A 14,055-nucleotide genomic window follows, 5' to 3' on the forward strand; every position below is an offset into this window, starting at 1 on the left:
TTGCTGTTTTACTTTAGCTGGGACATCCATCCTTTCCTGCCCTTGGACGTCAGAGCTGCTGGTTCTTGGCCCTTTGGTTGGTTGCTCAGTCAGAAACTGGAGCTAGTTCCCTTATCTCTGCCCAGCTCAGAAATGGCAGTGATGACTTTTGAAGGCCATGGTGTTGAAAAAGTTTATGATTTGCTGCTTCCACAAAGACAGTGGCAATTTTATAATGCTCAATCTGGGAAAGTGCAATGAGATACAAAAATTACCAGAACGAATAAGCAAAAGCCTTGCTTATGATATTTTCCAGGAAAGGCAATGTTTCCAGATGTTAGGTGAATTGCCTCATATCATTATAAGCATAGAATGAAATTCTGGTATATCATTAGACCATGTGTTCTTCCACTGGTTAATTCCCTTTTTATTAGATGAGATCCTGGGAAACAGCAGATGCTGGAAAGTATCTCCGATAGTTTCTGAAACCCTGGGAACAGAGTGGGAATCTAGTTTTCAGTGATAAACAGGTTTGTTTCACAGGGTTGCAAGAGTGTGTCTCCTCCTCACCAGGTATATTCCACGATTTAAGCATGCTATGGTGTTTTGTCACATCATTTCCCCATCAATATCAGCAGATGTAATGTCATCTAATTCTACTCTCTCGGCTGTTATCTATAGTACCTAAGCTAACAATTTTGTTCTTGAGCTTCCTAAAGTGTGTGAAGGCTTCTTGGGTATCACACATTGCAGGAAGCTTTAATTAAGTTTTCCCAACAATTTACAATAACAAAATTTTACTTTAACCACACAAAAGAACTCAGAATTGAAAATAAGGTACCATGCTATTTTCTTTTCACTCTGCCTTTTCATAAAGTAAATGATTTTAATCTGCAAAAAATCTCTTTGGAAACAGATTGAGAATTTTCAAGTCTTCCAGGAAGATGGTCTTTCAATAAACTTAGAAAATCTAGGAGTTGAAAGTCAGAAATCAAGATTTCTAAGCACTGACTGGCAGACTTTGGCCACCTAATTGTGGAATCCCCCAAGAATTTTTAATTGTCCATGCCAGCACCACCCTCCCTCTCTGCTAAATGGCATGTGGTCTATGTGCAGACTATCTGTACTTCTGTTTAACTATCCAGGGTTGAAGTTTACTTTTCTTTGATAAGATGTGTAATCTTATCAACACAGAGGACAGTCTCCGGACCTTTACTGGTAGATACATCACAGATAATTCTACTGTAGAACACTAGCAACAATATTCAGGAAGACCACTACTGGGGAGGAGAGAGAGAAGTCAGAAGGTAACACCTGGATGGGCTGCCTGACAGAACCTAGCACACAGACAAACCTCAGAAAGGGGATAAATAAGCAGTTCCATGGAGGCCTTGAGGCTGTCAAAACTAGATGAGATAAAGTTCTATAAGCCATGTCAGGGACAAACCAAAAATCCAAAGAATATAAAATGTCAGTGCCCACCTTGGATCATTACATCAAGGCTGTTAGGTGTGACTTCAAGACACCAGTCTGGCTATTGATGCTGCAGGAGAGCTGAAAAAGAGAAAGAAGAAAAGAAAGAAAGAAAGAAAGAAAGAAAGAAAGAAAGAAAGAAAGAAAGAAAGAAAGAAAGAAGAAAGGAAGGAAGAAAGAAAGAAAGAAAGAAAGAAAGAAAGAAAGAAAGAAAGAAAGAAAGAAAGAAAGAAAGAAAGGGGAGAGGGAGGGAGGAAGGAAGGAAGGGAGAGAGAGGGGAAGGAAGGAAGGAAGGAAGGAAGGAAGGAAGGGGAGAGAAAGAAGAGAGAAAAGAAACAGGTCAGGGGTGAAAATAGTTCTCCCAGAAGCTGGAATCCTTCCAGGCTGAAGATACAAATATAATAGGAGCATTCAGCCCACTGCCTGTTTTTGTAAATAAAGCTTTATTGGAACTCAATCATGTCTATTAGTTTTAATTTTGTCTTTGGCTGTTCTTGTGCTACAATGGAGGAGTTGAGTAGCTGTGACAGAGACTATACTTACATCCCCCCACCCACCCACCAATGCTTAAACCATTTATTTTCTAGCCTTCTGCAGAAACTGTTTGCTGACTTCTGTATTATGAGGTCAGTCCAGGACAGCTTGGTGCCTGAGGAGAAATATGGCCTGATTTACCCAACCTAAAAATCATATGGAGCACCAGCCCTCCAACCTGCCCTGTCCTTGGGGAACTTACAGTGTGGCAGAGAAGACAGGTGCCACATAAGAAATGACAAGCCTGGTGATTGTAAGTGAAGGGAAAGCATGGGCATCTCCTAGACCCTCAAGCAGAGGCCCTGCCCTGGTCTAGAGAGCTGGGGGAGGCTTTGGAGCCAATGCATTTTCAGCATGGGACAGAGGAGATGAGGGTGAGTTAGCCAAGGAAACAGGAGAGAGAAAAACATCCCAGCCAGGGAAGAGCACATGAAAAGGCCCAGACCCCAGAGAGAGCACATAGGCTCAAGGACAGAAGAATGTCCAGTGAGTGTGAGGGAAAGTGGATGGACATCTCTGAAGGATGTGGCTGCTGGATTCCTCAGGGCCTCATCTTTAACGCTGAGGACTTGGGACCTTATCCCAATGGCAAGGGAACTAATAAGGACTTTTAGGCAAGATAAATATATGATCATTTTTATACTTGTTTAAAAAAGCCAATGCTCTGATAAGGCTTGGAACTTGAGAGCCCACACGCAGAGGGACTAGGAAATCTGGTTGGGAAGGGTGAAACATTCTGCCAGACCAGGCAGCGGGCACCCTCATTTAGCAGGGCATGGACCACACAGTTCATCTCTCTCCCGGGCAGATAGGCCTGAGGTGACCAAATGAAATGGGCTTGTGGTGCCCCACAGCTAAGCCGTCAGTGCCCAGCTCCTGTCACTTTAGGCTCTTGTCGGTTCTCTACTCTACCAGGGTTTCATGTTTTCAGTTGTCTCTGGGGAGATTTGTTCTGCTTTCCATCTCATTTTCTCCCGAATACTATCTTTGAAACATGTTGATCTTGCTTCGACTGAATTCAGGAGGAAGAGGCTGAGGTTTGTCTCATCCAGACCAAGATAATAAGGAAGATCTAAATACCCTACCAGCCATTGAGATGCTGGAGGGATAGCGAGGGGTACAAGGCCAGGCTCAGGGGTGGAGTGGCCTTCACCCCAGCCCACAGCACACTGTGAATATTCTCCTTGGTTTTTCTCTTGTGAGGCCTTTCCTTTTGTAAAAGCTCTCAAGGCCGCCAGCACCACACGCTCCCCCTTCCCTGGGCTGCTCAGAGAGACAAGCAGAACTGCTCCTGGTCCTCTTGAATTTGAAAGTCACCTCCTAAGCCACAAATTCTGATTTTTTTTTTAAGCCCTGAAAATGCCTTTCACTGCTGACATGTAGAAATGCAGGTAGCGCACTTTTGATATTATTAAACCCAGCAAATGATTTATTTCTCCCAAGGATCATTAAAAGGAGGAAAGTAATATTAGTTAGGCTAGGATAAAAATGAGGCCCCTTTCGCCCCGAGGGCTGCAGCTGATGGGCAAGGGAATGAAATGAAATGGAGGACTAAAGAATTGCTCTCAAACAAAAGAGTTTAAGGTCAACGTCACTCCCAGCTTTTCTTGGTCTCTACACGCATAGTTTTCCCATCTGCGCAAAGCGACACCCAACTCTAACACTTAATTCTTGCAATGGAAATTGGGCATTTTTTTTCTTTTTATTTTTTTTTTTTATTTTTTATTTTTTTTTTAAAGATTTTATTTATTTATTTGAGAGAGAGAGAATGAGAGAGAGCACATGAGAGGGGGGAGGGTCAGAGGGAGAAGCAGACTCCCTGCCGAGCAGGGAGCCCGATGTGGGACTCGATCCAGGGACTCCAGGATCATGACCTGAGCCGAAGGCAGTCGCTTAACCAACTGAGCCACCCAGGCGCCCATTCTTTTTATTTTTTTTAGCAATTTCAGTGTCTTTTAAAACCATGGAGTGAGCAGGGTTTTTTTTTTTTTTTCCCTTACATTACTTCTTAATCTATTTCCAGCATTCATCAGCAAATATTTGTCACCATTACTGTTAGTAGAAGGACACACAAATTATTCAAGGGCCTTACGATCAAGTGGGGGGCAGGGCATGTAAACAGTTAACTCCCAGGCAGGGAAATGGGGGCTCCGGAGATAACAGCAGAGGGTTACAGAGCAGAGGAGGAGGGTACCCAAGTCTGGAGGGGTAGGGGGCGCGTGGGGCTGAGGTGGGGGTGTGGCTTCACACAGAAAGAACTTCTATTAAACAAGAGCCTATAAGTAAGTTAATACTTTACAAGTTTAATGATAACCACTATTACATCCCAATATTAAGAGTTTGGGGTGCAGTCATTATAATTTGTCTCTAATATGTCTAGTAAGCTAGTCTTCCCTCAAACCACTTGTAAATAGCACACTTTATTCCCAGATATCATCCAATATTTGATCGATGTGTTCAAATCATCAGCAACATGTGATTTTTACTAGCTAGGGAAACCTAAAATGGGGAATTAGATTCTAGAAACCAACCTTTCCCCCCTCTAGCCATGCATCCAGAGCTCATATTTTTTAGTATCTAAATTATTGAAAACTGGGAGAATGAGGAAATGAGCATGGTGTTGGAGAAAAGAGAAAGCCGGTATAGTTCTCTATTAAACCAGCACCAGCTTTCTGGGATGGGATTTGTGGTTATCTGTGCAAATAGCACTGTGCTTTCATAAAGCCAAGATTTAAAAGTTCACTAGCTTTTTTACTTTGGGCAGATTATTCGATCCGTTCACCCATTCACACCACATACCCCATACACCACACACACACACACACACACAGATTCTCAAGACAGCTGATGCATAAAGTGGTACTGCTAGAAATGAGACAGCGACCAAAAGCCATTTGTACTGTACATCATATTATGAAAGTATCAATGTTCTCTGCAAGTTCCTACCCAAGCATTACAGTATTATCGCATCACAAGAGGACAGCCTTTAGTGAACCAGAAACACAACACCCCACAAAGTAGAAGCTAGAGGACATGGACTTGCAGACTGTAGTCCTCAATGCTATAGAGAGTAGAAGTCACTTACCTGTGAGCGTGAACTTGAGGAAGCCAGAGAAACAAGAGACTCTACTGTGGAGAGTCAAAGGGTTTTACAACCTTTTCCAGCTTCGGTTTTCATCATTATAAAACACTGAACAGAATTCAAGCTTTTTGAAAACATTATCTATTTGCTGACAGGTCAATGCCCCGAAGGCTAACCCAAAGCACAGTTCAGTGACATCTGAGGAAAGGTTGAGCACACTGGAAACAATAACCCCAAACACAGTGCGCTTGGGAAGCCGTCTGAGGGCGCCAACAGGCTTTGGAAAGTGCAGATTCCCTTGAAAGGAGACACAGACCCCGGCGCGCCCCCCCACCCCCCACCCCCCACCCCCCATCCCCCACCAAGAGCGCTGTGATTTTGGCTCCCTCCACCCCTTCTTTTCATAGGTCCTTGGTCTTAAGAAGTTACTGTAAAACATAACAAGACCAAAACGAAAAACCTTGAGACTTTTCCCCTCAATTTGAAATATTACTCTCGGAAAATCCTTACGCTGCAGGCCCCTGATATTTCTGTTGCATGGAGACAGATAACCTGGAAGAGTACCTGAAACAGCCTTTTGCTCAAAACTCTGCGTGCTCACATGACCCTTGCACCCTGGCCTCCACAGTCAACGACCTCAGGCTCTACCCGCCAGAGGAAGCCTTGTGTAAGGAGAGATAAATGATTTTTTAAAAGGTTTAAATTAACAGAAATCCAAGTCAAATAAACACATATAGCTTCTCCAATGGCTTTGTGTACATATTAGAGACAAATCTGGATCTGTTCCTCTCCCTTCTTGTTAATTCTTCCATTTTCTCAAATGCTCTCATTTTTTCTCTCTCCTTGCCTAAGCTAATCCTTTCCTAAGTGCACCTCACTCTGGCCTTCAGCGATGAATAATAATAGCCAATGTTGGTCAAGCCCTTGTTGGGTACCTGGCTCAGGTGAAGAGTTTTATTTGTACCCCCTTATTTGGATTTCTCAATAACCATAGGGGTTAGATGCTATCATCATCATCATCCCCATCGTATAGTTGAGGGAACTGAAGCACAGAGAGGATAAATAACTCACCCAAGGTCTTACAAGTAAGGTGTAGAGCCTATGCCCCTAACCACTCTTTGCTAACCTTCCACCCCATGCTCTAAAATGCAGGTGATGAGCTAGTGCTTCTCAGTTTACAGAAAAGAAGATCAAATAATAAGATCAAATTTTCTCAACTTAAAATTTGTCAGCCATAAACTTTTTATTAAAAATTCAGAATCCACAGGACACCTGGGTGGCTCGGTCAGTTAAGCATCTGCCTTCAGCTCAGGTCATGATCCCAGGGTCCTGGGATGGAAACCTGCATGGGGTTCCCTGCTCAGCAGGGAGTCTGCTTCTCCCTCTCCCTCTGCCCTTCCCCCCCCCTGCTTGTGCTCTCTCTCTTTCTCTCTCTCTCTCTCAAATAAATAAATAAATTAAAAATCTTAAAAAAAAAATCAGCATCCACTACTGTTTGTCTCTACTGGAATCCATATATATGATGGTTTATAATTTAGCCCCAAATTTTGTATGTTATTATATGTATATGTTAAAATTTCCATATATCAAGGTCAGCAAACATAAGAACATTCTAAGATGTTCCCCTCTCTGAACTGGTTTGAGAAGCCCTGGGACACGTTGACTTCTGAGGCAACACAAATGTAGTAATATTGGGTTTGGCACCAGTTAGGATCCAGGACAAAGAAATTTTCTCTACACAAAACCAGAAAGACAGCAGAGCTGTGGGGTTGTAGCCTTGATCTGGAGAAGATTCTCAGTAGAATTTTGTGACCTTTGTTCTGGTGAAATTGTTGATAATAGCCACAGGATGGAAAGGAGCTTCTCACTGGTCCTAGTGTCCTAAGCCTTCCCTTTGTGTGACATGTAGATATACAGTAAGATTTAAAAAAGAGAGTTCTAGAGCTAGAAACAATATTGCAGATATTTTGTTCAACCGCCTCAACTTGTAGATGCAAAAACTGAGGACAGTGCAATGACCTGTCCTGAGTGCCTTGGAGGTTTAATAACATCTTCTGCTCCTTCAACTCTGGCCCCTCGACTCGTCAGGACAGGATGAATACCAAGTGAATCATTCCTCTTTTGTTTCAGCAGTAGGTGAGCTTTCTTTATGGTTTATGGTCTAAAAACAGGTAGGGCTGTGGTGCCTGCCATCTTCCAGTTAAAATACATCAACTGAAACACTTCTGAGTGCTTACTGTGTGCCAAATACTGTTCTAACCTCTGTATCCCAGAGATAGATAGTAAACAACAAGCACAACATACGTGCAGATGGTGATAAATGCTATGGAGAAAAAGATTAGAGGAAAGGAATGTGATAGGGAGTGTGTGTATGTGTGAATGTGTGTTTGTGAGGCGAGCAGGAGGTTCACCATCTTAAGTCAGATGGTTAGAGAAGGTGACATACGAGGAACGACCTGAGGTGAGGGAGCAAGTACATGAGGATCTGAAGGAACAGTAAGTGCAAAGCCCTGGGGCAGGGGAGCACCTGCTATCTTTAAGGAACCACAAGGAAGTCAGTACAGCTGGAGTAGAGTAAGAAAGAGAGAGAACAGTAGTAAATGCTATCTTTGTAATGGCAGTAGGGCAGTGGTTCTCAAAGTGTGATTACTAGACCAGCAGCATCAGTGTTAGCTATTAGAAATATAAATTCTGGGGCCCACCTTAGATGTCCTGAAAAAACCTCTTGGGGTGGCACTCAGCGTGCTGAAGTTTGAGAACCACCATCATAGAAGCTTGGAGGTCACTTTAGACCAATTAGGACCATGGTTCAAACTCATACCCAAAAATGCCTCAGGGAAGGCCCCAAATGATGAAGATAGAATTCAGCCAACAATTGTTCCAAAAACTGTACTGAGGAAGAAAAAACTGTATTGAGGATCATTCTGGGCACTTTGGAAGAAACAAAAGAAATCACTATTACTTTCATTCTTTGAATCATTCAAACACAAATCATTGAGCGTCTTCTATTTGCAAGATACCATGTCAGATGTTATGCTGGCTGCCAACTTGTACACGTTAGAGTTAGAGTCTTCGAGAATGTATAAATCTTAAAGGGAAGATAAAGCTCCACATAAAAAGCAATTAAGAATAAAATAAGGCAGAACAACATCAAATGTCAAAATGTTCAATGCATCTCTTAAATATTTTTTAAAAATGACACATCAGTGGGGACAGGAATCACCAGGGAAACAGTCTCCGAGGAGAGGGAATTGGAGTTATGTCTCAGAGTATGAGGAGGGCCCAGTCAGGAACACAGCATGAGCAAGGTCATAGAACACACACAGGCAGCATTAAGAAGAACCAGATGAGAGAAGAGGGTAGAAAACAGTGGTGTTGTTTTGTTTGTTGGCAAACAGTGGCATTGAAGTTCGCTGAGGTAGGTGAAGACAGGCAAAGAAGGGTTTTCAGTGCCAGTAAGATGAGTTGCAGATAGTCTGACCGGAGCTTCAGTCCAGAGGAAGTCATGCACATGTACACCAATGACAGGCTCTTTTGCTTGGTCATTATCATCCTGAAAAATCAATATAAATTGCGAAAATCCAGCTTGACACAATATAATTGGCTGTGTTGTTGTGGCATAAAGACTAGTAGAGAGAAAATGTTGGAATTAGAACTTCCTTGGGTAACTTTCTGTTTTTAAAAGCAACCCATGTGGAAGGATACAATCTCCATAGTTTAGTTCACTGCAAAAGGAGGCAGAATGGACCGTACAGTGAAAAGAGCACAGGTTTATGGAGTAACGACAACTGGGCTCATATCCTGCTTCTGTCACTTACTTGTGATGTGATTTTAGTTAAGGTAATGATACTTACTAATTATTTCCCCCTCACATCAAGTTCAACAGTCTTTGAGTGAAGGAAAGTTGATGGCCAGAGAAGGTGCTTAGCTCCATAAGTCACTCAGGGACCCAGGCTGATAGAGCCTTCGCTATCCTCAACATGTGACTTTCTAGGTCTTGGACATTGGCATCTAGCCATCACATAGTGTAAGAGAAAATATGGAGTGTTGCATATGGACAGTGTCCACAGACCAAACCTAGAAGTGGCATCCATATGCCATTGGCCAGGACTCTGTCACACGGCCCCATCTAACTGCCGAAGAGGGTAGGAGATGAGGTTTAGCTGTGCACCCAGGAGCTGTGGTTAAAAGCTAGCCAATCTCAAGAGATGGGCTTTGGAATCACAATGATTTGAATTCACTTCCCAGCCATGTGACTTTGGGCAGGTTACTTAATCTCCACCAGCCTCAGTTCCTTCATCGGTAAAATGGAAGTAGTAATAGCGTCATTAGAGGGTGATGAAGTCTGCCTGAACTTACCTGTGCCAAGAGCCTGGGCAAACATGCTGCATGTGGGAAAGAAAGTATTTTGGATGTGGGGACGTCCTTTTACCTAATCCTCAAAGGAATCCTCCAGAAGTGCCCACCACTAGTTGATCTGACCCCCAGGGATTATGCCCTAACATGGGTAAGTTTCAATTTGGAATCTGAGATTTCAGTCTATTTGGATGGCATGTGGATATTCACCCCCGACCCAACATGCCCCAAGCTAATGATTGGGTACCCTCCTTAATCATACTGCACCGTGAGTCTGGCTGGCTCTGCCCTGAAAAATACATGCTTAAGATTTTTTAAATGAACTTTCTCAGTCTCATTCTGTCTAGTCAAAGGTATCCACAATTGATACCCATGATAAGATATTAATAGCACATATTTTCCCAGAAGCCCTTCCAAATAAGTCAGTGATATCCAAAAAAGATTGGCCCTCTCGTTGTGCAGGGGTGATTCAGTGTTAGTGTAGTAGGAACACTGTGAACCAAGGACCTGTACATTTTTCTCTTCCCCTTTCCTTATCCTGTGATTCTCCTCCAGGCAGGCAGTTAGGTGAATTTTGTATAGCTTGTATCTACCAAAATCCGTATATTCCTAATTTTGTTTTGTAGACATGTAAAAAAGACTAGAAGAAAAATATAAATGTGATTATCTGCAAGTTATAAAAATTGAGTGTGGATGAGTTTTATCTGCTTCTTTGTGCTTTCCTGCATCTTCTAAACTGTATACAATAAAAGCAAACTATTTTTAATATAAGATTTATTAAATGAAAAGAATAAAGTATATGACAAAAATAATGCTTAATAAAATTTGAACTACTAATAATTTTTTAAATCTATCTGGAGGTTTTGAATGCTCTCCAAATATGAGCTGTTGTTCAATCGATGCTCTTCTCCCTGAAGGCTCTAGTGTCTGCAAAAAATTTGGACCCCTCATTTGGACATCACAGGCAAAATTTCTGTGGATTCCAAGTCTCTGTCTGCATTGCAATCCTGGTTTATCCTAACGCAGATAAGTCCCACGTGGTGGTGCGTGAAGCTCCTACTCGGTGGTGTGGTCCCGTGGTCCTAAATCTAGAGGCAGCCCCATCCTACTCCAGACCTGTGCCCCTGGGCCCACTTCTCCCAAAGGCTGGCTCTAATCTGAACAGGCTTTGGGGTCCCCTTGGGCTCTGGTACAGTCTGTCTCCACCCTATGTCGTGTCTGGCTTTGGCTCCTGGGACTCCTCCGGAGCCCCGTTTGTTTGGCCATTTAGAGTAAAACATTTGGCACATAAAACACTTCATGATGGTCTTCAAATCATGCTTCCTTTAAGATGGTTATGGAGATAAAAGTTAAAAATAGTGAATTAGGTCACCTCAGTATATTTTTAGATGTTTTATGCTCCCCCTATGGAACTAACAACACCAAATGAGAGTTTTTCATCACACGCTCAGCAAGTTGTAGCTTACAATTATCTGATGAAATGCATTGAAATCCACAGCTATTTATCTTCTTCAGCTCTCAGTACTTGGCCAGAATTTCTATTTCTGATTCCCTTTCTAATGAGGAAAACTGACACAAAAAATGTAGACTTTATTCATGAGCAAATCTTTTCATACCCTCAAGTAGGCTAGTTCTCATCTTCCCCTGAAGGCTCATAAAAATTATGAGGGAACATTAGTATCTGGAGAAGGGAGAAGAGTAGGTGAAAAAAAAAATAAAGAGAAAGAAAATCAGAGACAATCCTGCCTCAGAACAACATTTGTTACCCAGGGATTGTGTCTATGGCATTAAGTAGTCATTTGAACTGTAAAATGAATTCATTTCTCACTGGAGAGGGACAAGCCTGCTGAGGCTCTGGGAAGATTGGGTTTTCATATCTCAGCTTCACCCAGAACACCTCCCTTCTTAAAGTGATGTATCAGTTTTGGAAACTATAGTCAAGCATAGGTCATGATGATCTATCCCAAGTGGTTATAAACAACATGTGAGTGGGAGGGAGTATCTACTACTCCCTAGCTTAATGCAAGGCAATTCATTCTTAATACAACATGCCTTGGCAACAAGGAACCAGTTTTACCAAATTAGCCAATCGTATCTTTGGACAACAATCTAATAGCCTCATAAAACCAAAATCCACTTCTCTTTTCAGTAAGTTTTTCAATCCAGGTGGATGTTGGTAAACTAATATCTTTAGCTTTGAGGAGAAAAATTGAAGTTACATTATTTTTATTGTTCTCTTGCAAATGGCCATTCAGAGCTCCCCAGTTCCACACTTACTAACTCAGGGTGACTCCTTACTACACAGGAAACTTAGTTTGTGAAACGCTACTTTAAAGCAGGGAGCTGTCTAGACCTGATTCACTAATTCACTGCTTCTCATTGACACTTGTCTAGGCACACATTTGAAAATGTCACAATTCCAAATAACAATGATTAAGAGTGATTAATTAGGGGACCCTGGTCATAAGCATCAAATCTCAAACTAAAGTAGGATAAAATTAAGGACTTGCAGCCAAATTAAACCTGCATCTGACTCTGCTAGAAATGTTGAGGTTGCTGCCATAGTACTAGGGAATCTTCCAGTTCAGACCAGGCTTTCAGCAGACCTCATGTCAGAGTCCATACTTATCTCTCCCAGGATGTAGTCAGCCATGCTTCCCTTTAGACCACAGTCCATCCCACGTTCGCTGATTTGGCACATCCTCACTTCCTTATTGAGTATGGAAGGGTGGCTGCCTAAGTTCTCAGAAATTCATTTTGGGATTTCCCCTGTCATTTATGGGCATGTACAAATGACAGTCGCTAGTTCCTTTCTCTTCTGGAATGTTGTATATGTCTTTATTTTTAGTATAAATGAGTGTGTATGGAGTTGTGTGTGTGTGTGTGTGTGTGTGTATACAAGTGTTCCAAGCAGAGCACAACTCATAACATCTCATATAACTTAGTATATATGTTATAGTATTTCCCTCCAAGTCAGACCTCAAGGAATTATATCTACATATATCTATAAGGGCTACATGCTAAGAATAATGGGGCAAAAAGAAAGAAAGAGCATGGGCCTTGATGATAGGATTGGGCCACTGAACCAACCCTGAAACCAAATACCTCCAGATTTCATACAATGTGAAATAATTGCTCTTATTACTAATGTCACCATCACTAGGATATGCACCCAGATATATGCTAACTGATACTCCTTACATTCCTAAATAGCTCCAGAAATTACTCCGCATCATTACTTCTCAAGGAAGTATAGGTGCATGCGCATGCACACACACACACACGCACACACAATTTTATACATTCTGCAGATTTTATGAAGGAGAATTCAGAAGATGCCACAAGAAATTAAGTAAGAGGAGTAAATAAGGAAAAAAACAGTCTAACTAAATGGCTCCTTGATGATTCATCTCAAATCTTCATTCCCATCACTCATTAGGGCTTCTCCCAGTAATTCCCCCACCTAAGTGAACATTGACTTTCCCCTCATCCCTTACCTTAATTCCTGATGTGTCACTGCCAATTCAAGTTTATTGTTGAACCATTAAGCTTTTCTCTCCTCCACTCCTCTGCTTCCTGGATCCCTTTTGTATTATCAGTCTTGTAAAATACCTAATCTTGAAAATATCTAGACCTAATTCAGCCAGCCACTCAGGGTGACAAACTTTCCACCCTAGCCCCATGGTATTATTTGCCCATTACCTCACTGAGAAGGCTCTGGTGCTGATCAATGCTGTTGTGAATCACTCAAAGCCTGGATTAGCCACCGTTGGGCATGATTTTAAGGTTGAGCTTGTTCCTCCAACCCCTGCTGAGATTCCTAGAACTACTTAGAGTCTGAAAAATAATCATCAATAGTGCTCAAACTGGTAGCTACAAACAGCTCACAGGTAAGGAAGCTGGGCTTGGTTTGGTGGCCACTGATGTATGGATGTGGTTTTATATCAGTGAGACCATGGGCAAGCACTGCGTCATTGGCGGTAATGTCTGAGGACCAATCTTCAACATCTGATCATATTTCATGTACTATTTGAATGTTCATGGACCATGTGTGATCACACTGGTATCTGAATAAAATAAAGTGTAATAAAAAATACCTATACCTTCTTCATGCATAAAACCCCATTTATAACTTCTAATATCTCCTACTAGATCCTAAATTCCAAAACATTCTCATTTAAATGTCATAATAGGGATAAAACTCACAGCAATGCTGTTTGCACAGCCTTCCTCATGATTTCCAGCATTGTTTCTCAGTTGTGGCCTTTAAATTTCTGATAACTTCCAATTCTGAGAAACCACTTCCTCTTTTCTTCACACTCCCATTGGATTCACTTTTTTTTTTCTTTCCCCTTGTAAGGATCTGGAGCTGTGTTTTTTGACACAACTATTGAATTTTATCTTAATTCCAGTGTTCTTTTCTCTCATTTTGTTTCCTTTATATTATTATAACATTTCTGATAAATCTTTTGTATAAATGCATGGCTTTTCAAACTTCCTAAATAATCCAGTGGCTTTTCTCCTTCTTCATTGGCAATTACCAATACATCCTAAGCACCTTGAGTCCTCTCTCACCTTTGGCTCATCTTGGTGTTCAATTCCTACATCACAAAGTCTTTGAACAAAGCAAA

This window comes from Halichoerus grypus, chromosome 4 (assembly GCF_964656455.1).
Source record: "Halichoerus grypus chromosome 4, mHalGry1.hap1.1, whole genome shotgun sequence".
Classification (NCBI taxonomy): Eukaryota; Metazoa; Chordata; class Mammalia; order Carnivora; family Phocidae; genus Halichoerus; species Halichoerus grypus.